The 26,051-nt window shown below is 43.3% G+C and overlaps 1 long non-coding RNA gene across 3 annotated transcripts in view; it reads left to right on the forward strand.

Moving 5' to 3' along the window:
* Positions 1-26,051, forward strand: part of LOC142017248 (uncharacterized) — a 320,766-nt gene that overhangs the window by 248,096 nt on the left and 46,619 nt on the right. For all 3 annotated transcript variants that reach the window (XR_012646492.1, XR_012646494.1, XR_012646493.1), the window contains one exon: positions 6,200-6,316. This is a non-coding gene — a long non-coding RNA (uncharacterized LOC142017248). The remainder of the gene's footprint in view (positions 1-6,199; positions 6,317-26,051) is intronic.

Here is a 26,051-nt window from a genome sequence, read left to right on the forward strand (position 1 = left end):
CGGCCCTCGGTGGCGGGTGGCGGGGCAACGGCGGACAAGGAGGATGTGCAGCCCCGTCTCAGTGGAGGAGGAGTCCCCCTCCTCCTCCTCCTCCTCCTTCTCCTGCTGTGATGCCCCGGGGTGCGGGGCTTACCTCCGGGGCGGACTCCGGCTCCGGGGCCTGCTGGGGCTCCTCAGCCGAGGTGTCAAGAGTGGCCGGAGGGGAGGAGGTGTGCCGGGGGCCCACGATGTCCCTGAGCTCCCTGTAAAAGGGGCAAGTGACGGGGGCGGCCCAAGATCGTCCGGCCGCATCCCGGGCCCAGGCGTAACCCTGCCTCAGCTCCTTGACTTTACTCCGGACATGGTCCGGAGTGTGGGCAGGGTGACCCCGGGCGGCCAGGCCCTCAGCCAGCTGAGCGAACGCATCTGCGTTCTGCCTCTTGCTCCCCATTACCTGGAGCACCTCCGCCTCGCTCCAGAGCCCCAGCGGGTCACGAATCTCTGCCTCCGTCCAGGAGGGGCCCCACTGCCCCTTGCCGGCCTGGCTGCCCTGGATCCCCTTGGGGGGGGTCCCCTGGGGGGGCTGCTGGGTGGCCATCGGTGCACTGGGGGGTTCTTGGGGCTGCTGAAGAGCGTGCAGGCTAGCTGCGTGTTATTGCTGCTGCCTGCATGCTCTCTCAGCTTCCTGCACAGAAAGGGAGGGGGCAGGGACCTTTAAGGGGCCGCTCCACGCGGCCACCATTGAGCTGAGGGGCTGTAGAGAGCGTCTCTCAACCCCTCAGCTGATGGCTGCCATGGAGGACCCCGCAATTTCGATGTTGCGGGACGTGCAACGACTACACGGTCTCTACTTCGACGTTGAACCTGTTTGTATAAGGTTGTATATTCCTATCCCCTCATGGGGTTAGCGGCTTCAACGTCTCGCCGCCTAATGTCGATGTTAACATTGAAATAGCGCCCTACACGTGTAGCCGTGACGGGCGCTATTTCGAAGTTAGTGCCGCTACTTCGAAGTAGCGTGCACGTGTAGACACAGCTTCAGTGTGGGTCTGCTATTTTAGGGCAAAGCAAAGGCAGCTTTCTTGTGTTTGAGCTCACTTGTATAAAGAAGCCCAAACTACTACAAACCCTGGGTAGACACTTTTTTCTTGTTTCCAGCAAATGAATACTATAAGAGTTATTCCCTAGAGAGTAGACTATAGCAATTTCTTTCTTGACAGTCAATGATAGTGCTGAGTATGATAAAATAGGTGTTTCTTGGTCTTTTAGTTTCAAAAGAGTATTAGACTGATGCTTGAGTTAATTAGTAGCACTAATGCAACTATCTAAGAGATTTGAACTGAAAGAATCAAGAATGAAACATCCATAGGAGGGCATACATCAGTAAGAGTAACTGGAAAGAAGGCAGATATTCCTAAGAAAATTGCTCTAAATATACAAAGAATCGAAGACTGTGTTGGATTCCATTTAAGTTAATTTGTCAAATAATGTACTTCCACCAGAAGATTATAGGACACTGAAAAAAGTATAAAAAGTTAACACTTAAAGTATCCCATGAAAGTGTTTCAGGGCATACCTTACTATAGGTATTTGGCAAATTCTGTACCTAAAATCTCTGATCAATTATATACTACTGATGTGTTCAGCTTTTAAATACTTGCTGATTCTTTGAATTCCAACAAAAAATGGCATGAGTAGTAATTAGTTTTTACTGCAATTTTTTTCGTGACCATTCTGGAAGTATTATTTAACTAGAATATTAAATAATGCTTTTCGGATTAGTAATGAAAATAGATCTTAGTTTACAAATGACTTAATAGCAATTTTTCATATCATTTTAATTGATATTACAATTTAATTATTAAGAAAATATATACACGTGTACACACACACATATATATTATGTATAATATTTATAAATATGTATTACGACAGGGTTAGGCCAGAAATCTAGTGCTGAGAGAGGGGCAACACCTGGCAAAGAAACAGGGTTACCCCAGGGCAGCAAGGAACAGCTGAGCTGGGGAAGTAGCCAAGGAAGGGCTGCTACAAACCAATTGGAACCAGCTGAGCTCACTTAAAGCTGCCCTCCGATTGGTTAAAAGTCCTCCCCTACTAGGAACCAGGTAAGTGAGTAGTGCTGGAAGCATATAGGGATGGTGAAGAGTCCCTACAGGGGAAAGTTTGGGACTTTCCTCTCCCCAGGCAGAGCCCCAAACCCCAACCAACGAGCCCACAGCCCTGGATCCCTCCCTTCCAGAAAGTCTCTAGCCAGATAGCGTGGCCCCAGTCCTCTCAGGAGGAGCTGCTTGCTGGGAAGTGCTGCCCTGGCCCCTGGGAAGAGCTGCTGCCACCGCAGTTCCATCTTCACAACAGGTGACCCTAGTAACCACCCCACTTCCCAGCCCCTAGTCCTGAGACCCCTATGCTAAATTATGCACCTCCCACCTGCCTTTAGTTCTGCGCTCACCACCCTTTGTTCTATGCCACCCACCTTCTGCCTCTCTTCATTCCTGAACTCTCACTACAGCATTCATTTTTCTTCATTTTTTAAAAAAAAGACTATAATTGAAAAAAAAAAAGTGACGTCTGTTAAAAACCTGAGCAACTCTGAGTACATCTGCCAGTGATCAGTAAAACAGCACTTGTGTGGATTACATTGGATGAAATACTTTTTGGGGGGAATTTCCATAATTTCCCCCCTCTTAGTTTCCATAAGACTATTTAGAGGCAGCCACAGTGTATGCAGGTGCGGAGTAAGCTTAAAGATACAGCTCTGCCAGTAGATCTCTTCAGACTTGCAACCATCTTGCTGTTCAAGTCTTGGATCTCAATAAATTCTGCTGTGATTTTTATGACTTGAACACTTATGTAGTGGACATTCTAAACTGGGAACGCTAAGGTCACTTCATTTGTGAGCAGCCTGATCTGAATTATATTTTTCAGTAGTGAGAGACTAATGAGGAAAGTCCTAGAATGCACTATGCATTTTATTTGCTTTATCTTCTATACAATAGACTTCCTTTTGCACTAAATAAAAATAAATGGTAAAAAAAGATTCATCAGCTTTTATCTTGCTGTGACAGGGAGAGTTTTACAACCAGAAATTGGACACATGACTCAGGGTACGTCAACATTAGACGATTAGATCAAATTTGTTAAGATTGGTTTGGTTTGGTTTTTTTTGCACTCATTGTTGTAAAGTCAAGTTTGCATGTCCACATTTGCACATAAAGCTGTTGGAATGCATCGCTATTCAGACAGGCAGCTTTGACTTTGTGAGCAGTGCACTGTAGAACTGTATGCCCCCGCTTCCTGCTGCCTCCCTTGCATTGTGGGTTAACTTCCCAGGGGGACAAAAAGCTGCAACAGGTCGTTCTGGGTATATTTTGTCAGCCTCTCATAGTGCACTTCTCTTCTCCTCCTCCATTTGGAAAGCAACAGCAAAGAATGTTTTCGTGCTCTTTTTTCATATCCATGCAAATGCCAGACTCAAATTGTTGTGGCAAATGCCTCACACGTTGTCCTACAGTATGTAAAGAGCCTGAGCTTCCATCAAAACAGTGAAGACTCTGAGGAGGACACAGACATAAAGGAATGTGAAGCACTGGTGAGGAGGAATGGGGAGGTGCTGGCTGTACTCAGTACTTTGTACACAGTGGAGTGCTGGTTCTGGTGCCGTGAAACAAGTTTAGACTGGAGGGACTACATTGTTCTGCACCCAGGGTTACATGACTTCCACACATATAAGACCACTTTGAGCACACTGCAACAAAATGTAAGCGAAGACCAGACATTAGGGAGATACATTTACTGTAGATGAGAAGTTTTACAACACACAAAGGAATTTAATGAAAGAGCCTCTGTGGCACACATTAGGCATGTGCTATGCACAAGGACAAATTTTGCCTTTTAAGCATCCTCTGTGCCACAGATACTACAGAGAAATCTTAAGGGACGTGTTTGACTTGGTTCATCTCCAGTCCTGGTAAGGTGGAGATTTCCCCAGGGGCCCAGAGAAAGGAAGAGGTGGGCAGGCATGGCAGTGCGGCTTGTGCTATCAAGGCCATGTGTCTCTTGCAGCCCTGGGAGTTCATGTCCAGATGTTCTGCTGATGTGTACTGCCTGTCTACTCGCCAAACTGCCAAAAAAGGACATGAAATTCAGATTTCTAGGCCATTTCCTGCATATGTGGAGAGCAGCGGAGCTGAAACTGGTGGACAGAGTGGGCACATTGGAGCACTGTGAGAGACCTACAAAAGGTCAAGGGAATTGAATTTCATAATGCTCCAAATGCACTACCCTAAAGTCAAGGTTGATTTTTGGCGTTACTCCTCATGAAAACCAGGAGTACAAAAGTTGACCTTATGAGCCCTTAAAGTGTTAGATGGCGCTTGTAGTGTGGACTGATTGCTTACAAAATCCACCTAAGTCAGGAGTCGGCAACCAAAATGGCAAGAAGAACCCCTTTTTTCCAATTCCTTGAAGTTAATAATTCAAGAGCTGCAATGCATGTAAATATGAGACAATCCTTAATAAATAACATCAACCCATACTTTTTATAACCTTTCTTTTAAGAACAGTACACACATAATTATTTGTAATGAGATACAGTCATACCCTGAGATACTCCAATTCGGGTTACGAGGATTCGACTTTACGAGGAGTTTCATTTAATACCTGTACTTAGGCTTATGAGGCATTTCTTCGCATTTATGAGGACTGATTTGGATTTCGTGCGCCTCAGTGGGACGTGGTCACCCTGCAGTGGGAGAAAGGCCACAGCTCCAGGCAATGGCTGCCTGCAGCTGCTGCCCACCTGGCACATCTCTCCACAGTTTCCTGGAGCCCCCAGCCAGCCTCAGCAGGCACCCACCTCCTGAGCTGGGAGAAGAGGGGACAGCGCCCATCCACGGAGCCACTGCCCCAGGCACCTTGGCCTGCCCCACCTTTATCTTGACACTGCTGTGGCTGATCTGGGTCTCTGCCTCAGTGCTGCAGCAGCGGCGTGCCCTGGCCTGGTAGGCAAGCACTGAGGGGATGGAATCGTCCGCATCAGTCTTGATGAAGAAGCCATGCAGGGGGGTGATGGTGCCCTGCGAGAGGCCAACAATCTGGTACGGGGAGGTAAACTCGTCTGAGTCCTGGCAGCAGGTCACGCTGCTCTGCGAGACGTGGATGCTGGGCGCGCAGCCCATCCCAGCCCTGCTGCTGCCGCTTGCTCCTCTGGGTGGCTAGGGGGTTGCCACCGCCCACTCTGCGCAGCTGTGCCTCAGGTGCTGCTCACCGCCTGCGGCGTTCCATCCCATTTAGCACCTGACTTGCCTGCCGCTGCCACCTCGGCGACCGCTGGCGGGGCCTCTCTGCTGCGCAGCCCCGCATGAGTGAGGCATTGCCCTTCACCAGCTGGGGGCCCCCTGTGCCTTCCTGGCTCCCTGCGCAGCCAGCCCTTGGCACCGACCCCACCCCGCTTAACCTAAGCTGCGCTCAGGCTGGGCTGCCTCCCCGTGCCCTGCTCTGCCCTGCCCACTCCCTTGCACCGGCCCTGCTTCTGCAGCCACAGGCAGCTACTTGGCTTTGTGCCCCCTCCCAGGCGCTCTTCGATTTCTGTTCCCCTCGCAGCCCTGTCTCTGCACCTGGAACAGCCCCCTGAAAGCAGATAAACTGCTCTATTATAGAGTAATTAATGAAGGGAAAATGCCTTGTTAGGTTGTGTTATGATAACTAATGTTAACTATTGAAGTAATTGTGTTCATTTTAATGGGTTTTGGTAGTGTTTTAGCATAAATGGGTGTAAATTTTGGGGCTCAGGAATGCATAAAAATTTTTTCACATTGAAATTAATGGTAATTATGTTTTCGACTTACGAGAATTCACCCTAAGAGGGTTTTTTCAGGAACGAATTACCCTCATAAGGCAGGGGAAGACTGTATATGCTTACTTCAGGGTGTGTTCACAAACATTTTACATACTCTATTTCCGCACATTTTATGTGTGTTTGTACCTTGGTCTTTCTGACTTTCACTCCTGAAACCTTCTCTCTCTCTGTCTCTCTCTGTTTCTCTTTCTAGAGGACAGTAGGAGGAGTTGTCCAATGTTTCGAGATCACATATAGTTTGTTATTTAGATATAAGTAGTTCATTTTTGGGCTTTTAGACGTTCACTGTTTATCAAAAATAATCAGTAGGTTGGTTTTTTTTTTTATGCTTTGCAATTACAGTGTTGGGAGCCACAAAGAAGTCCTTAAAGAGCTGCATGCTGCTCCAGAGCTGACGGTTGCAGACCTAAACTAAGCCGGCTAACTTCAACCTAACATCCTAGCATAGACCAGGCCGCAGTAAGTCTTGCTATCATGAATGGCGGTTTTATGTACTAGATTTTATTCTATCAGGTTATACGGCATTCATTATTATGTGTTACCAGATTATTGCTGAAAAATTAGAAATTCTAAACACATACGTGGCAGATTTTTACGTGGCTGGGGGGAAAAATAATACTAGACATGCCTGATTCTTTGTGTTATCCTGTCTATGTTCTGGGCAAAATTCCCCAAACAATGTACATATTTCAAAGTATGCACTCTTGGTCCTTGCCGACCTTATTATCCTGCGCTATATGAACAAGGAATGTTGTCTATCACATTTTTCAGTAAATTCACTTTCTCTACATACTTGCACCATGTTCTAGCATACAGATGTCTACTTTTGCTTTGAGTTTCATCTCAGTTACAGTGAATTTTGTCAACTGCTGTGATGTTGCCATACTGGAGTGAGAAAAAGGCAGAATCAGAAGGATGATGCTCATTAAGATTCTCATTAGAATCCAGTTCAAACAATGGTGTCTGGGTACCTCTGCTACCACCGTTATATGAAGAATTCTGTGTCAGAGTTGAGCTTAATGCAGTAAGAGTCAGACGCAAAATGTCAGAGTGGGCAATGTCATTAGAACAAATAATAAAGGGGCGCATAAATAAAGCAATTCAGGAGGGGTAAGATACAGGGAAACGTAATATAGAGAGAGACATGAACTAATGTACCTGGTCAGGTAATACACACACACACACACACACACACACACAGAGTTGCTATGTCTACACTAGAGAGTTTTGTTGACAAAACCTCTGGAGCGTCCACATTCCCAAGGCGTTCCATTGACAATAAATGGACAGAATGCGGCACTTTTTTTGACAGTGTTCTGCCACTCCTCCATGAGGCAGAACACCGCTGTTAACAGAGATCTGTCAACAGAAAGCCAGTTTGGATGTTCTGGGGGGCCTTCCATCAACAGTCGGGGCTTCCCAGACACTGGGCAGCCCTGTCTGCTGTGCTTTCTCTTGGCTGTTTTGTAAAGAGAGTGGCTAGGTAGTCAGGCCACCTTTGTCGACAGAGTGGATCACTCTTTCTATCCACTTGGCAGTCTGGCTGCAATCTGTCAACAGAAGTTTCGTTGGAAGATATCTTCCGACAGTAACTTCTGTCAACAGATCACTCTAGTATAGACATAACTAGTGATGGAGACAAAGGAGAGGGAAATGGGAGTGAAATCAGAAAAATGGAGAGATGGAGAGGAAGAAATGTTTTAAACAGTATCTGTACTATGGTCAGAACTACTTATATCCAAACATTTAAAATAGTCACAAGCAGATGGTGACAGGCCTGAAAGAATGAACCCACCAAGTCATAAAATATCAATTGCCAAGCCAAATAACCTCCATCTGAATAGTCCAAACATCTCAGCCTACCTCTTCAGCAGTCTGGGGAAACTGATATGCCTTGCAGGACTCTCTTTTTTCCCAAGGTCAGTGAATTTGGGAAGTGCTGGCCAGTCAGTGGGAAAGCTAATCTCTGGTTCTTCTCAGATGCAAAGGCTCTTGTATCCATTTTGAATGACTGCAGGCTTGTCACTGGACCTCGTGGCCTAGAAGATTGAAGACATTTCCTGGATCTAAAAGACATTTCCTAGATCTAAAAGAATCACAAACAGCTCTTAATCTTCATTCATCTCTAGGAGATCATGTGTCACATTTGGTCAGTTTGTTGTGTTTCACTGGTGGCAATGATCAACAAATGCCTCAATTACTGCCTCAATTACTGGCTCCAAAAGTATGCATGTTTCCTCTCAGATACACTCATTAAAACATGTAAATCCTTGCCACATGCTAGCATTTTATAGTGGAGGAGAAAGCCCCAAATTTTCATTACAAAGCAAATTATCCCTTGTTGTAATGATAAGGAAACTAGATCACATACTTACTCCCATCTACAGTCAGCATCTCCTTCTATACAATCATGGTCCTTAACACAGTTTCATGGGTGATTAACCTTTTCCCCTCTTTCTGCATTTATTCTTGTTTCTCATTCCTCACCTTCCATTCTTTGTCCTTCAATGTCTCGTGAGATGGGGAACCTTATCTTCTCTTTTCTTTTCAGGATGGTAGCATAGTAGGAGGAGAGGAAGGTAGAGAGGGATTCCTGCCTGGAGACTTCTCACATCAGGTACTGCTGCTCCTGCTCCTCTTGGCCTCAGTATCTCCCCAGGTTCCGTTGCCTAGTGAGTCCTCATTTCATCACTCATAGAAAGAGGAGAGGAGGAAGAGGGTGAGAGTGGGCACATCCCTAAGTGGTAAGGAGAGGACATGTTCTGTCTCCTCCTACCAGGGCAGGGGAATGTGTGCTAGTACTACTTGTGAGCCATTTAACTTTGACCTTGATGTTGTTGGGTTAAAAATAGCATAATAGGGGAAGACTGAAGAGAGCTTGAGAACTCTCCACTGGGAATTTTTGCAGCAGGAAAAAAAGTGTGAAATGAGCCCGTGTTTGAAGAGGTGTGGTTTTTGTTTTCGTAGTTGGGGATTAGATGAGGGACCCAGTACATCAGTGCTTCAGTTAGTCTATTTCTGTTAACTTCCACACTGACTTCACCATCAAATGCCTTTATTTTGCAATCCAGGACCATGGCCAGTCTTAGTCAATTCAGAGCTCTCCTCTTTCTTCCACGGCAGCTTTTCCAGAGCTCATCTTTGATCTGCCTGTTCACTGATGGTCTGCTGGTACTGTGCCAAATAGTCTGTGAGGCGTCTTCCTGTTCTGCTTATGCGTGAAGCATCAGAGCTCTGATGAGGCCAAATAATAAAACAGTGACCTCAGTCTCTAGAATCTTAGCAATCTATGAATGTAAATGAATTCATTGAAGGTGATGGTCAAGGTGTGTGTGTTTTGCTAATTATATTGCTCTAATGAAAAATCTTCTTAAGCTGATGAAGATGTAGACACACCTTTGAGCATCAGTGCCTGGAGGTGCAATACCTTCAGAAGGAATATTGTCTCCTGAATGGCTGTGGGGAGAAAGCATTTGCAAACAAGATTTTTTTTTTCTGTACCTTGAAAAAAGGTTGATAAAGTGTTTAATTTCTTTGCCCCTGCTTCCCATACACAGCATAGGCATTCTGCCATGCAGGAATAGGGCTGTGCCAAAAATGGGAGCACTGCACACACAGCTAACTAGCCTCCTAGTTGGCACATCAACATTTTAGAAAACAGATTATGCATGATGCCCACATGAGTCATATACTAGGTGCCAGTACAACACACTGTGCAAGGGCAGCATGCAGTAATTAGCCTTAATGCTGTATTCTGTTTGGAATACTTTATTTACGGTCTGAAAAATCCATTATTTTCCCACTGATGTTTCGCCTTTGGCAAGCTTCACTATTTCTTCCTGTTTTGAAAAGAGCTTGAAATTAACATAGCTGCTTTTTGTTTACTGCAGTGTTTCTTCACCAGCAAGGGCACAGCTTTTGGAGCACAACCTTTTTAACTGTTGCAAGGCAAGCCTGGGAACATGAGTGCAAAACATCTGTTTTGTGGAGGTCTTTCTACAAATTGGAGGATTGGGGCAGCAGCAGCAGGCTTAAGTGAGAGTGGTGTGGATTAAAACTGCCTGGGGCATGCAGTAGTGATGAGAAACACAAAACTAACATTTGTTTGAAGCCTGGCTCCTATCTGTGAGTCTTACTTAACCCCATTACCGCAGAAGGAGAGCACCTCATCACCTTTCATGAGTTCATCCTCTCTACACTTATGTGCAGTAGAGCAATCTACAGCTAGGAAACTGAGGCTGAGACAGGATAAGTGACTTGACCCATGTAATGCAGGGGATCTGAAGTAGACCAAGGACTTAAATCCAGGACTCCCAGCTCCTAAATAATACTCTTAACCAATGTACCTTCTTTCCTATCCCTTTTTTTAAACAAAAATGCCGGAAAATCAGATCTGTATCTTCAGAAAATGCCCAGTGGCACATTGAGTAGGTCATTCATGATTTGAAGGTCTTGGAGCACCCACTTTTCTGTGCTTGCTGTTGGAATTTCTACTACCTTAGAAGCATATTCAAATCTCATAGTCCCCCAGCAATCCCTTGTGCTCAGGTTTGGAAATTCCTTTGTGAGTACATTATCCACTATTCTCCTCTGGTCCCAATCTTGGCCTTAGTAAAATCTAACTTGATTAGGAGCATCTTACCTAAAACCTGGTTGTAGTCTTCCTTAAGATACTGAAAGATATAAGTACCATTGCACCTATTGTTGGAGATATAACACCTCACTTTAGTGATGCAGATGCTTTGAAAATGTACCCCTGATAGTGGGAATATTGGTGGGTTTCACATTTTTTTTCTTTATTATTGTGTAATACTGTTCTGTTGATCTGACAATGTTACTTAAAAGATAGTTATTTTCTGTTACTTCCATTCAGTTATTTTATTAAAATCTTTTAATCTTACTTGGCATAAGGAGAGTTAGAAGGGCTTGAACTTGTGGTGGGAAATTTAACTGAAATCTTGTTTTTCCACTTTACATTTCATCTCCTATGTTTTGCCTTTATTTAATAATCCAAGTTTGGGCTTTTCATAGTTTATCCATTAAACAATAACATTATTTTCATTTTTATAATGAAATTGAAGTTCTCTAAACATGTTTATTTGTTACCTTGATGCTTTCTTTTTATTTTTGTGATTTCCAGGAAGAGAAATTAAAAGTAAAAGACAATCTGGCCCGCTTAGGATCTTATTTCAGTCTAACCTGGAATACTTACATAAGTAGATATAGAGAGGCAGGATGATAGAAATTTTGTGACCATTGACTTCCTGTCTTGCTTGTGCTGGTACATTAGCCTTTATCAAAGTTGGAAGAGCAGTTACAACATAGCCATTGTAGGTATTAGATCGATAGCTGGCAAACAGCCTGAAGGTCAGATAAAGTACTTAGGCAGGCAGTTTGCCAGGCTAAAGAGATGTCAAGAAAATCAATTAGACTCTAAAGAAAGAGCAGCAAGCTAACTAAAAAATTCAATCTTGAAAGGCTCCCTATATTTCAAAGATTGCTTATTAGTGTTAGCGATATCTTTATCCCTTTAATGAAATTACATTTGCTATGTGATAAAAACTGGACTCAATTCATACAAAGCTAACACAAAAATTACTGTAAACACCTGTACAGTACCAGATTAAATCTCTATCAGTTGTAGCAATTTCTAATCAAGAAACTTTCTGGGTACAATGTTACATCACATTCGATTAATTTGTTCTTCCTTCTTATTGATTACTTTATCTATGCATTTGGCATGCCTAAGTACTTTCTTAGTTGAGTAGTAATGGAAAGCATAGACTTAGAGTTTGTCTAGTGGTGCCAGGTAGTTTACTTAGGAAATTATAGATGGCTACATGTACTCAGTAAATAGATGGGAAATCTAGAACTGATTGTTTTTGTACTCCCCTCTGTCCTATCAACAGAGCAAAAGAAATTAGCATAAACCTCAGTGCATAGTGAGTAGAATAGTATTACTGTGTCTCAGTGTTTCTATGCAAAACCTTTCGTTAAACACTTTGTCTCAAATGTTGGACAGATGACATGACCTTGAATTTTACACAATCCCGAAAGGATGGAAGGATTTACAGTAGTAGTTTTTCCTTTGGAATATAGTGTTTCTACCCAATTATGTTTGGCCTTTGGGTATTTCTTAAGTGAGAAAAATGGTGCTGCATATTGCTACCCAAAGGAAAAATTATGCCATTTATTCCTGACATAATTATTGTCCAAATGTATTACCCCCTTCTGCCAGCCAATCCTTCTGCACAAAGCTTGGTAATCAAACTTAACATTGGGATTTTCAAGGAGATTGTGGATGCCAGAGTGTAAACCAGCAGATAGGCGATAAGACTGCAGAGCAGCCTTTCTGTATCTCTAGCAGAGGTGGAAAAAGTATCCACAAAGTTACTTGAGTAAAAGTACAGCTGCTTTTAGAGATAGTGGGAATGTACTTAAGTACAAGTCACTGATGTCCCTCTGGAAGACTACATGAGTAAAAGTACACAATGCACGTGCACATACACATACACATGCACAAGCACATCACATTTTTATTGTACTCAAGTACCCAGAAGTGAAAGCAGCTGCAGTTTTAGGCTGTGTCTAGATTGACAAGAACTGTTGATATTTGCATATCTCTTGCCAACAGTTCCAGCAGCAGAGGCTTTCCCAAGATTTGGCCCATCCACAAGTGAAATGAGGAAGACAGGGGTGTCAGCAGAACTCTCCCAGTGCGGCAGACTTCTGCCAAGAGAACTCTGTTCTCCTGACAGAAGCCTGCAGTTTAAACATAACCTCAAATAACTTTTTGGGAACTTCTTCCACCTCTGATCTCTACTATAGATCATGCCATTGCCATGCTGCACATGCTGCTTGCTTTATCCAAAGTAGATCTGAAGACAGAGAAACCTGACTTACACTCAAACCTCACGTGTTGGAAGCTGCTACTTGTATATGCTAAAATCCGGAAGCTGAAGGAAGACAGACTCAGACTAGACATGAAGTTCACATATTTAACAGCAAGAATTTAATAATATGCCTAGTTCTGGTATAGTGCCGTTCACCAATATCTCATGGCACTTAACAAAGGATGTCTGTATCATTGTCCCTACTTTACAGAAGGGGAAACAGCGGCATGAAACAAAGAAGAGATGCGTTTGAGGTCATGCAGCAAGCCAGTGGCTGAGTCTGGAATACGACACTGGTGGGATTTTCCCACTAGTATATGGTACAGAGAACAAGCTGCTTCATCCAGCCCCCTTCTGGAATGTGTTCCTCTGTGGCCATAGGTATGGGAGAGTATGAGATCAAGGTTTTATCAGTATGCATTTGGGATGGTCATTATGCTGTCCTCCAGAAAGATGTTTGTTCATATAACAACCTGGACTTCTCAAGAACTGGGTAAAATTGATTCACCTTCTAACAATAAGCATACGTCAGTTTCATTAGCAATCGCACCTGAAGCTATATGAATATGTACTATAACTAAATTAGCTTTGCACATATACATTAGTCTGAAGGAAGAAAAGGCTAAAACGTAGAGCTGTTGCAGTTCAACAAATGTAGCAAAACAGGAATGGTAATGAGTCAAACACACTGCATGGAATCTTGGGTTAGTATATGTACAGATTAATATGTAGTCTCTTCTTCTTTCACCAACAGCAAGCGGAAGGGGTGCTACCTAAATATTTGGGACCATAATATGCTCTGACTGGGCACCCATTCATATCAGTATCCAAAGTTACACATTTTCCCTCTGGAGATATTAGAAAATAAATAACTTGCTTTTCCTTTTTGATTGTGAGCAACATGTAGATAAGAAATCTAACATTCAAAACAAAAAAAAAGACTCTTGAAATTGTCAAAGAAGCATTACAGTATATAGTTAAATCAGTCCTTATGTTCAGAAGCTTACTACATGACTGAGTGAAACTAGAGTGAAATGTGTGGGCAAACTAGAAACAAAAATAGCAATAGTAGGAATCTGGGCCAACACAGGAAAAAATATAAATACAGCTTTCTTGCAATGGCCATCTGATGAAGGCCTTCAGCTATTTCTTCCCTTTGTGTTCACATTCCTGTTTAGATGTGCTGTGTGATTTTACCCAGTGATGGTTCCAATGGCATTATGCCTTAATAGTTAGGGTTGGAAGAGACCTCAGAGGATCATCTAGTTCTACCCACTGATCAAAGCAGGATCAGCCCCACGAAATCTTCCCAGATGGGTTTTGTCCATCTGGGCCTTAAACTTTAAGGATGGAGATTCCATCGCCTCCCTTGGTAACTTATTCCAGTGCTTCATCACTATCTAGTGAAACTGTTTTCCCAATATCCAACCTAAAGTGCCCCAATATAACTTGAAATGATTGCTACTTGTTCTGCCATCTGCCATCATTTGTTCTAAACTGCATCCTTTTTGGATCCCCCCTCAGGTAGCTGAAGTCTGCTGTCAAAGACCCCCTCACTCTTGTCTTTTGGAGACTAAGTAAGAACAGTTCTTTCAGCCTCTCCTCTTAAGTCATGTGCCTTAGCCCCCTAAACATTTTTGTTGCCCTCCACTGGACTCTCTCCAATGCATCCCCATCTGTTTCCAATTTGACCATGTTCCCTACTTTGTGTTCTGCTGCTTTTCTTAGATACAAATGGATATTTTTAATTCCACAACTACTTAAAGTAGCACAGGGATTTACAAATTATATCTGCTATCTCTTCCTGTAGCCCAGTGATTGGCGTGGTTTCCTGCAATAGTAGTATTTATATTTGGGTGCCTTTTTCCATATCAGGCAGAGGGGAAAACCGAATGCAGATCTCTAATATGCTAGGTGAGTGCCCTAACTAATGGGACAAAATTCATAAGTGGGAGAAAGGTGTTACTTTTTCTGGCCTTGTTGAGAATTCTTTGCTTACTTTTGACAAAAGATCTGAAAGTCAAAATTTTCTTGTAAGCAATAACGACGCATTTCAGTTCATTTCAATGTGATTTTTTTGTTTTTTAGGCTTTTCAGTTACTGAAATGTTTTGAAAAAAATTGTTGTAGGTTTGACCCCAAAATGATTTTTAAAATTACTTTTCAAAACTGCCAGAAAACTGAAAAATCCATTGTTCACTCAGATTAAGGAACAGTCCAGTATTGAGCTTCAATACAGACTAATTTCTTGGGGTAAATTTGATTTGTAAGCTTATGTGAGGCTGACAGACTGGGTTGTAGGCAGGAGGGAGTAAACTTGCAATGTTAAGGGCTAAAGCCCTGGGCTCTACTGCATGAGCTCAAAGCTAGATGGCTTTTCCTTGTCAGTGGTCTCAGTGCCTCTTGAGTTACATTTAAATCAAATATTTTTATCCACTCACCAATAAGTGATTCAAAGGAATATAGCTGTAGGGTAGAACTGATCCAGTTTTAGTTGTGACTGTTTTTTAGTATTCAAGAACCTAAATGTATCTCCCACCAAGACTGGCACTCTTCAGGGTCCAAGCACCCAGCCTTCTTGTTACACTCTACTAAAGAGATTAAACCCAGAGCCACATGTGTGGATGGTTAATTGGATAAGTAGCTGGCAGAGACTGAAAGATATTCTAAACAAAAAGAGATGAGAATACTAAGTTCTCTGGCTGAGAACAGACCTTAAGCAAGAGACTACAGTGTTCTCTACGCAGCAGAGAAGGAACCCAGAGACTTTATTCTGGGGCCTTTCAAGTTTTGCCTGAGTTTTGAGATAAGAGTTTGTAAACCACTGTACAAGTGCCTCCTTCAAAAGACTTTATTAAAGGGACAACTATTGCAGTAGTAACACAGAGAAAGCCGTGCTAGTCTATAAACAAAAAAGCAGTCAAGTAGCAGTTTAAAGACTAACAAGATAATTTATTAGGTGAGCTTTCATGGGACAGACCCTCTTCTTCAGACCATAGCCATACATACATGGCTATGGTCTGAAGAAGTGGGTCTGTCCCACGAAAGCTCACCGAATAAATTTTTGCAGTAGTATTTGACTTCTCTTTGTCCAGGCTGTTAAAGTGACCTGATTCTTACCACATTAAGGGTGAAACCGAGGCAAGCCACAACAGAGCTACACTTCTCCATCAGAAGGGACTCAGGAAGTGATAGTGACCTTTTTAAAGTGTCTGACTTACAGCAGAGAATAAATGCCTATCCTTATTGTGCCATTAGGGCAATCATTACCTGTCCTTCCCTAGCAAAACTAAACAGCTGAAATATAGGATTCGGAACTCTGTTAGAGTTCATTTAATGTATTGTGTTTTTTTGTTGGATGAGTTCATCTTCTTGATTATTGGATAGTGTCAACTTTAGATAATGTACATACCTATTGTCTAGGATAGGAAGCAGATATTTTAAGATTACAGAGTTTGTAACAAAGAGGGCCACCTTTATGGCTTTGGAAATCTGATTGCATGAGCTTAAACAGGAAAGCTTGGCTAGCTTAAGAGGGCTTTAGTCAGCTGTTGTATTAAAAATTCACTTGAACCCTTTCCAACGCAGAACTGCTAGTAAGAAGTCACTAGTGAATTCTTCAGATATTCCTTCTTTTTTCAGCACCTATAGAAACCTGTTACCACTTGCTTTGCACGTAATTCAGCTTGGTACAGCATTATGGTTTGGGTGGTGTCTAATGCTGGACTTGCTAAGTGTGCACAAAACTGCAAGAGTAGGCATAAACCTATGAAATAAAAGTTGGCTATCTAGTCACTATATTGACACAGCAGAAAATAATCCTTGCACACCAAAAAGCAGGATGAGGATTAGATACAGCACCACTATGTTTTCATCTCTCAATCTACATTAAAGCATACATAACATTTTTCCCCCTCATGGTCCTGTAGAAGCCTCAGTCATGGAACAGGAGCCCAATATGCTAGGTGCTGTACAAACACAGAACAAAAAACAGCCCTGCCAATATTAGACAGTGCTTTTTAGTTCACATTTTACATTTTAGGAACAAAAGAGAAATAAGGCTCCTTCAGTACCAATGGTGTCATGTTACTAGCTGCTCTGTTTCCTATTGGGTAACATACTAGGTTGCCGTATAATGCCAATGTGGTTGTTTAAAAAATCATGTGTTGAAATTTATGAAATAAGAAACACCTAAATAGAAGCTCGGTGCATCCTTTTTACTGACTGGACAATGACAGTTTTTACCATCCAGCAGTAAAATAGCATCCTATACAAATAGTAAGTTAAATCAGCCTCTCAGTGAATCAAAGCAGCAAACAGATACACAAGCTGGTCAAGGAACATACCACATAACCTTCTTGGGGCCCCTGTTAAACACATGATTTTTGCAGTGTCTGGAAATTTGAGTTCTGCTGTACAGACCAAAGGGATGAAGTAAATTTGAGAATCCTTTTTTTCAAATGAGAAGGATTCAGCTGAAGCCTCTCTGCTGGCTGCATGGCTGTATGTCATGGGGAAGAGATGCTTTCACAGGTAAGCACGTCCCAGGCTATTTAGGAACTCATAGGCCATGACTAATACCTTAAAATATGCCCTCAGACAGAGAGGCAGCCAGTGCAGATAGAATACTGAGACTAAATTTAATGCAGCTGCATTCTTCATCATAGAGTGGGTAGCCAGTAGTATGATTTTTTTCCCTCATAACCTCAGAATTGTGTTTTAATGCATACTGTGAATGTCCTCCATCAACCATGTTTCAGAGACTGGCTGGCTTTAGCTATGTGGCATGTGATAAGTAGGGTATAAGCAAAGGACTAAATAGTTCTCCCTTCACAGAAGGGTAGTATATTGTTCGCTGAATTTATCTGCCAGACTGGTTAAAAAACAAACACAAACCTTTGGATAAGAGGTATGAGAATATTGAAAATTTCATTGGGGCATTTCTGCTGATGAACACCACAAATAATTTTTGCATAGGTTTTATTTGCCCTTGTAGAGAGATTGCTGGGAATGTTTTCATTAAATAAGCACTGAAGTGACCTTTGTTCTATGTGACAGATAGCTAGATCCTTACAGCAGTGAATGATGATTCAAAGCACATTGTAATCAATAAGAATTTTTCCATTGGCCTTTGGGTCAGGCCCCATAGAGGGAGTGATGTTAGTGTACACTCATGGCTTCTTCTGCTGTATGGTACTAATTCAGCAAAGTGCAATAATATGGTTGGGGAAGAACAAGAGGAACTACAATAAACTCTTTCATATCCAGCATTCTTCTATCCATAGCTCTCAAATAACCAGCATTTTAACCATAATTAAATTTTAGTTACATTTTCCATAAGTACATGTCAGTGAAAGTAAATACCAATAAATAGAGCAAATACGGTATAAGTTTACAGTGTACAATACTACTGTTTTTGATAAATAAAGTATTAATTTTGTTTTTCTTTAGTGTTATGTATTGCTATGCATACTTCTCTTTTATCCAGAATATTTGAATATCTGGCAACCTCCCGGGGTTTCCAGATATGAAGGAGTTTACTGTAGTTGGAATCTTTCCCTGAAACAGTGATGAGCAACCTTGGCTGGCTAGTGAGTGAGCTGCACAAGGGGCCTCAAGATTGCCCTAACCAAGACAGTCCCCTGGGGCAGGGTAGTTCTGCTCACTGTGGGTACATACCTAGAATTTGCAGAGTATGGGGGTAGAATGGTAGCAGCACTTCGGATGCAGAGGGAGTGCATGGCTTTCACAGTCAATGTTGTGTGTAATTGGCAAGCACCTGACTTCACATGCCCTTGCTATACATTGTGTCAGTTTCTCGCCTTCAGTTAGGGCAAAATAAAAACTTAGGTGAAGTTCAGATCCTCAAAGGGATTTAGGTGCCTAACTCATTAAAACTAAAGTGTTAAGTGCCTACATACCTTTGAGGAGCTGGGCCTTATTCCTGTAATCCAAGTCTGAACCGTCATTCATCCATCTACCACCACCTGTCTGGTCTAGCCCCAGTTCCTCCTCTTCCCTCTGTGTTTCCATTTAACTTCTAGTCTAAACCTCAAACTCCTCTCGGCTATCAGTGCAAGTTTCCACTTGACCTCAAAGTCAAACTCTGACATCTTTTCTTGGTTACTCAGGATCCCATCTTTTCCATGCTTGAGGTGATTGAGGACTAACTGGGCTAATATCCTGTGGTCTTACTCCAAGCTTCCATATGCTGCATGTGTGACTGAAAGCTAAATTACTTTACCTTGCCCTCTTAGCATGGTCTTGTGGTATTCTAGTGAACTCTGCCCATATGACCACATAAAATATCAGTGAATGTTAATGTATGAGAATATGGTATGCAAAGATTTCTGTAGATGTGGATAAATCAGGAGCTCCCCCAGTGATTCTGCATGCTTGGGAACCATGGCAGTAATGGCATTTATTTTAAGCTGTAGTTTACTCTTGCTGTGTGCTAATAAGCAGCTGTCACACTTCATTCCAGATGTGGTTTAATGTGGTAGATAAATTCCTTTTTATTGTCATTATACATATATCCAAGTTACATAAACGTTACTACATTTTGTATAAAAGCAAGGAACTTAACTGCATCAGTGGAAAGGAAACTCACGTACTTCCCTTATTAGGAAGTAATCTCTTTTCATCTCTAACCTCTGAAATGTGTTTCCTCTTGCTCACAGATTATTTTACAGCAATGAGTGATTCATGGGTCTAGAATAATTACATCCATTTTAGAAAATAAGGGGCACAGAACACAGTGTTTATATACAACTATGAACAAAGCAGACCGTGACTTTCACAGCCACCATCTACGGGTGGTGGAATTTTTCTTATTAAAAATGGATGTAAGCTCGCCATCATCCCACAAGGCTGAAAAGGAACACGAGTTTTGTTTCAAAATCAGCATTTGGGTTGGAGATGCAATATGTATGTGAAAGGCTATGATGGTTTGGATTCCTTCAGCTGCAAGATGCAGTAACTGTAGTTCTGACTCAGGGCAAGGTAGATCTATGCACTTTGGACTTGATCCTGTTATCTGTCAGGACATACTGCCCACCACGGTCTGTAAGGGGCAGACTGTCACCTTACATGCCCTCAGATTCTCTCATGCCAGGGCGCCAGGCCATCTTGTGCAGTGGGAAGCAGGCTAAGTAGAGCTGCTACATCTCATCTTGCTTGCGCAGGCTGGCTCCAAAAGTGGGATTGGTTGGAGGATGGGAGCAAAGCCTTGACTTGGCTTCTTCAAAGTATCTCTTTCATTGGTGAGCATAAAATGCCCCGTGTTTAGACCTATCAACTTTTATTCCTCTTTGGAGCAATATGGAAACGGGGGCTGGATCTACACTATGAGATAAATTTGAATCTAAGGCAGTTAGCTTGATTATATCAAGTGACTGTCTTCACTATCTTAATTTTAAGGAGCACTAATGTGAATATAATATCAATATAATATCAGCAGAACTGGGTGGGTGTAGCCTCAAGTTTGAGTTTAAAATCTCAAATAAAGGCCAGTGTGGATGTACCATGTCTTTAAATTGAATTTAATAGCCTCCAGAAGTGTTCCGTATGTATTCCACAAAGCTATGTGGTTACCTGCCAAGTATGGCCACTTTCTTCTTCACTGCTCTCTATCCAGATGTGCAGGAAGAAGGTCACAGGAAGCCTGTGAATTTTTGATTAAATTTGAATTCATTAGCAACCAGGCATGCAAATATAAAAGGCACCTAAAAAAGAATTTTTTTTTTTACCCATCACACTGCATTGGTAGCCATCGCACCGCATCTGTAGCAATCTCATTGTTAACCATCTCCTGCAATTGTGAGCACTCAGGCTAGTGGTCTGTCTAATGGTTTGCAGGCTTACAAGAGAGCTCCAGCATGGACCCAGCAGGAGATTCTGGATCTTCTTGCAGTTTGGGCAGAGGTATCAGTGGTGAGGAGACTTTGGGTGGTAAAGAGAAATGAGGGCCTCTACGATCATATGTCATGTGAGATGACCACCAGAGGTTACTCCCGGGACTCTATGCATTGCTGAGTGAATGTGAAAGAAATCCAACAGGCCTATCACAGAGTCCAGGAGCCCAACCAGTGGTCAGGGTCATCTCCACAGACCTACCACTATTATGAACAGCTGCACATGCTTATTTGGGCCGACCCCAACACAGAGCCAAGTCTAATTACAACACTTATGGAGGACCTGGTCTGGAATCAGGGGTGATCCAAGAGGAGCTGGAGGCCCAGGATGAAGAGTCCAGTGGACAGGAGGAAGGGGGCAATGAGCAGGGGCCTGAGGAAGTTATTCCCGACAGTCCGGAGCTCTTTTGCCCTTCATCTGGAACCAGTCCCCCTATGCTGGTCCCCCCATGTTGGTCCCCAAGCCCTCAGGACGAAGCTGTTCAGGTGATTATTTTTTTCTGAACACTGCAAGCTGGTTGCAGGTGGGTATAGGAATAGGTGTGGGTGTGCATACAGGTTTTCCATAGATCTGGTCCTTCTACTTTGTGCTGGTCTCACAAGTCCAAAATGGCTGCTGCACTGTCAGTAATGCATTCAGGGCAGCCAGCATTTGTGAATTCTTGGACTCCAGTTGCAAGATTTGCTCTTCAAAACCATCATCATCATCATCATACTGAACCATCACTGCATTTTGGTATAGATAGCAAAACTGTGCAACATTCTGGGAAGTTGTCACAATGGTGTGTGCAATGACTTGCAATAATTGAGGATCCATGTTTGCACTAGCACTGTGCAGGAGAAAATGCAGGAGAAAATGGCACAATCTCCAATTTGTTTTCAACAGTTACTGCATGCTCTGAACTCTGGGACGGTACTTTGCTTTGCATTCTGGGATTCCTGACATGAAACACCCACAAGCAACTGGGGCTTTGGCACTGTGGGATAGATACCCACAATGCACTGCTTACACAGTTGAACTTGGATAAGGCAATGGGGACATGGAAACTCAACACGGAGAAATGGCAGCTCAAATTTTGGGAAGGTTTGTAGACACTTAAATTCAAATTCATAAGAATGAGGTTAAAAATTCAAATTTAGTAAATGTCAAATTTATCTTGTAGTGTAGACACAGCCTGGTAGTAAAAGAGTGCCTCTCGTGTGGCAGCTGCACTGAAGGAGCACAACAACCTGCTACCCTGTTATAGGCTGACTTGTAAGTGATGAGGTAGCCTTTAGAGCAGGGGCAGGGAGACCCATGCTTCATTCATGCAACTAGAGGCACAAGGGTTGCCCTTTCACTTCAGCACTGTGTTGGGTGTGTGAGTGCCAAGGCTCAGTGCTTACCTCCCCACCCCAGGCTGGATTAACTCTTCTTGGGACCAGGGCTAGTAGATTTTGTGGAGCCCCTTTGGGGTGGGGCAGGGCCAAAATGAGAAGTTCAATGTGTAGGAGGGGGCTGCCAGGGTTTGGGTGGATGGTCTGGGATGGAGGGTGCAGAAGCACGCTGGAGATGTGGAGTCTGGGGGAGTGGGGTGTAAGAGGTAACAGGAGATGTAGGCACCTGCTCCTGGAGGGGTACCATTGGCTCTGCATTGCCCCTGCCAGGCAGGATTCCCAGCCAATAGAAGTAACAAGGACAGAGCCTCAAAACCAGCATGGGACAGAGCTGCCCTGCATTGTCATTCCCAGAGCAGAGCTACTGCCTTCCTTCACCCCACTGGGGGCCCACGGCCTGGATGACAACCGTGGCTTGCCTTGATCCCACAAGGCTTGGGGGTTTCCCACAAGGCTTGCGGGTTTCCCACCCCAGCAATGGGGAAGTGACCGTGGTGCTCTAGCCACGTGGGGAGGCACTGAAACTCCTGGACTGGATCAAGGCAAGCTGTGGGCTGGATCTGGCCTCTGGGCCATAGGTTTCCCATCCCTGCTTTATAGGAATTTTTCCAAGGTAGCCTTGTTAGTCTGTTCAGCTAAAATAATGAGTCCAGTGACACCAAAAAGACTAACAATTTTATTAGACAACTGAAAAATGTGCAATTGCCTTTGGCAATGTTGTGGCCAGCATATTGAGGGAGGTACTTGGAATCATGTTAAAGGACGTTGCTCACTGATGTTAGGCCATTATATTTCAGAACCATACTATTTCCTTTTACCTACATGAAGCAAATATATCAGCATGCTTCAGTGTTGTGATTTGTATGTATTTCTCTGTTGTAGTTTTATGTAGCTTTTTCTCTTGCTGTTCATTTCAATTCCAAACTTTTGAAACGCTGCCTTTAAAAAAGTTTAAAGTCTGGAGAGTTAGGGCCTAACAAAAAAAAAGTCTCCCCCCCCAATCAGGTTCACCCATTGTTAGCAATACTGTCCTGAACACCAGGCTTTTGTGGGGTTGTTTGTTGGTTTTTTTGAGTAACAAGAGGGAACTTATCTGTGTAGTTCTGACTGAGCTGAAGAATAAGATGCATGCCTCACAGTCTGCACCACTGTGACAACTTGGTCTTTGAATCTAAGTGGTTAATTTGGTTGCCCATGTGGTTTCTTTTTTTTTTCCTGGATCATTTGATATATTATGCAAACTGCTTACTAAGTTATAATGCAGTCTCAAGTTTGCATTGTTTCACAGAAAACGCTGACAAACCCACTGAATTTATAGCTCTGATTTCTAGATGAATGCTGTGGCTTGTTTCTGTTGTAATTCAAAGTACTGCCTGAGTCCCTTTGCTTAGAAGGTAGTGGATTGAAATTGTTCGTGTTGCAGAATTACTTTTTGACAAAGATGTATGGAGAAATTATTCCACCAGAAAAAAAAAAGTGATATATACACTGCAAGAAAGTCAATGAACTAGCTAGCTGAAATAAGAAAGATCTTCCAGATGGACTAGAAGAGTATGGAAGTCTTCTATCATCCAAAAGATTACTGTCTGGTGTTTTGAGAGGATACCTACAGGACAGTTACACTTGGAATTCCTGCAGATTAGTCTCTCATCAAGTCATCAGTATGCTGCTATTTGAATAAACACAGCTGTTGTTTTCCAAGAAATATGGCAAACAGCAGCAAGGAAAAAGAGTGGGACAATTAGTCTTATTGAAATGCCAGGAAACTCAAGCTGACATATCTGTATTTATGAGAGTGTTAGTTTTCTGGAAAGCCCATTTATAATGTTGTGACTCAACAGTATGGAGAAAATAACCCACCTATTCTTAAAATCATTCACGTGTCTACCCATAGTATATGATGTTGGGGATATTTTTTCCTGAAAACATCTATTTAAATTCTATGATCTTTGACTTCATTACAAGTCTGTGTTCTAATTTTAACTATCTGCCATGTTAGCCTTTAAAAGACCATGAATCTTTAATCTGCAATTATAGCGTGAACAAACCCTTTTTTTCCAGTTTCCCATCTTCAGAACATACCAGTCCATTGTCCAGTGCTGACTGGATTCCATTCTTTTCCTGCTTTTGTTTTGGTGCAGTTCCCAATCAGAATAAGAATAAGGGGCAAACACTTACATTCTGAGAATGTGGCTTGCATCTCTCATGTGACATCCCAGCAAGCAAAGGAGGAGTCCACTGGGAGCGGGCCCTAAGTAGGAATATTCTTTCCCCCCTCACAACACATATGGATAATTAAAAGAAAGCCCCCGTGAGCTGTTCAGTGGCCCTAAGCGTTTTTTTTTGTTTGCTTATGCCTAGCACTGGCTCTGCCAACAGTAGGGTTGTCAGGTGTCCAGTCTTTGACTGCAACATCTGGCTGCAAAGACATGCTCTAATGGTTGGAGTGACCATCTGTCCTCTATTGGCTGGGACAGCCCTGTATTTTGGGCGCCAGGAGGGCAGCCCGATTTATTTCCTAAAAGGCCTAATTGCTCTGTATTTGCTGGCTCCTGGCTCCCCGTGCCATGAGGAGCCAGAGCCCGACCAGCACGGCTTCTGCCAGGTTCCCAGTTCCCCACAGCTGGCGGGAACCAAGGGGATCACTGGCATGGCTGGCCTGGATCGTGCTCCCCATGGCTTGGAAAAGCTGGAGCTGGACCAGCATAGCTGCTGCCTGGCTCCCTGCTGCTCGGAGGAGCAGCTGCCACCTGGCTCACAGCTCCTGAGCTGCAGGGAGCTGAGAGCGCACTGACACGGCTGACCTGGATCCATCTCCCTGTGGCTTGGGGAAGCTGGAGCTGGACCAACATGGCTACCCCCTGGCTCCCAACTCTATGTTGGTCAGGGGAGCTGGGGCCCGAGCAGTGTGGCTGCCTCCTGACTCCTGGCTCCACATAGCTTGGGGAAGCTGGGAGCTGCTGCTGCCACCCACAGCTAGGGAGCACCTCTCCCCAGCAGTGTGTTACCCCCCCATAGGGCAGCCACCCCATCACTGATAAAGTGACTATCTGTCCCATTCTGGCTGGGACACTAGCTCAACCCCCATCCCATATTTGGCCTGGGGAGATTTGGTCACCCTACTAAAGGCTCTAGTGGGCACTGCTGGCTGGGCTGTTGCTGATGCAGCAGGTGTGGGGACCAGAGCTAAGGGAGGTTCCCTTCCTGCTGTGGCTTCATGAAGGTAAGATTGGGGGATGGGTTTTAACCTACCTTTGGCTCTCTCAAACTCTGTGTATCCTCATGACTTCTCTAACATAGTCTTCCTACAGCTGCCAGTGAACTGTTTTGCTGTCCAGAATTGGTGCAGGACTCAACAATAGCCATCCCGCTTCCCACCCTGTCATTCCTGTTCCCAACAAGTACCTATTGCAGTTGCAGCATCACACAAGTTGTCTCCCAGGCTGTTGCCTGAGTGACATTTAGGGGATAGAGAGACTCTTGTACCTTTTTTCTGAAAGGTAGAGGTTGAATTACTTTACAAATGCTGTCAGCCTCCTTGTTTGTCACTGCCCCTGTATGGAACGGACATGATACAATCACTGTACTGGGTGTGTAAAGCTGTAAATCAAAGGAAATGGAGTACAGAAGTTAGAGTATTAAATGGAAAAGATGTGTTGAGTATAGGTAAATCAAGTTTTTGCTACTTTTCCTTTGAATCATTCTGAAATACCTCATTCCATATGCTTGGATCTAAAATTTCTTTTGTGTAATGAGGTTTTGGCAGTGAATGAGGAGTAATTTCCTCCTGTAGTTAAACTAAAGCCAAAATGGAAACCATCCTATCTCCCTTTCAGTGGAAAAGATGATTACAAAAAGGTGTTCAGACTTTCAAATACACTTAGGTTGCACATACAATAATGAGCTTCGGAAATGTAATTTGCTCTTGGTACTAGCTCAGTACTAATAGTTATGGTAGAAGGTGTGTAAATCTCACCATACAAACATTTGACATTGGCCTAACTCTACTCCC

Source organism: Carettochelys insculpta, chromosome 8 (genome assembly GCF_033958435.1).
Source record: "Carettochelys insculpta isolate YL-2023 chromosome 8, ASM3395843v1, whole genome shotgun sequence".
NCBI classification, from domain to species: Eukaryota; Metazoa; Chordata; order Testudines; family Carettochelyidae; genus Carettochelys; species Carettochelys insculpta.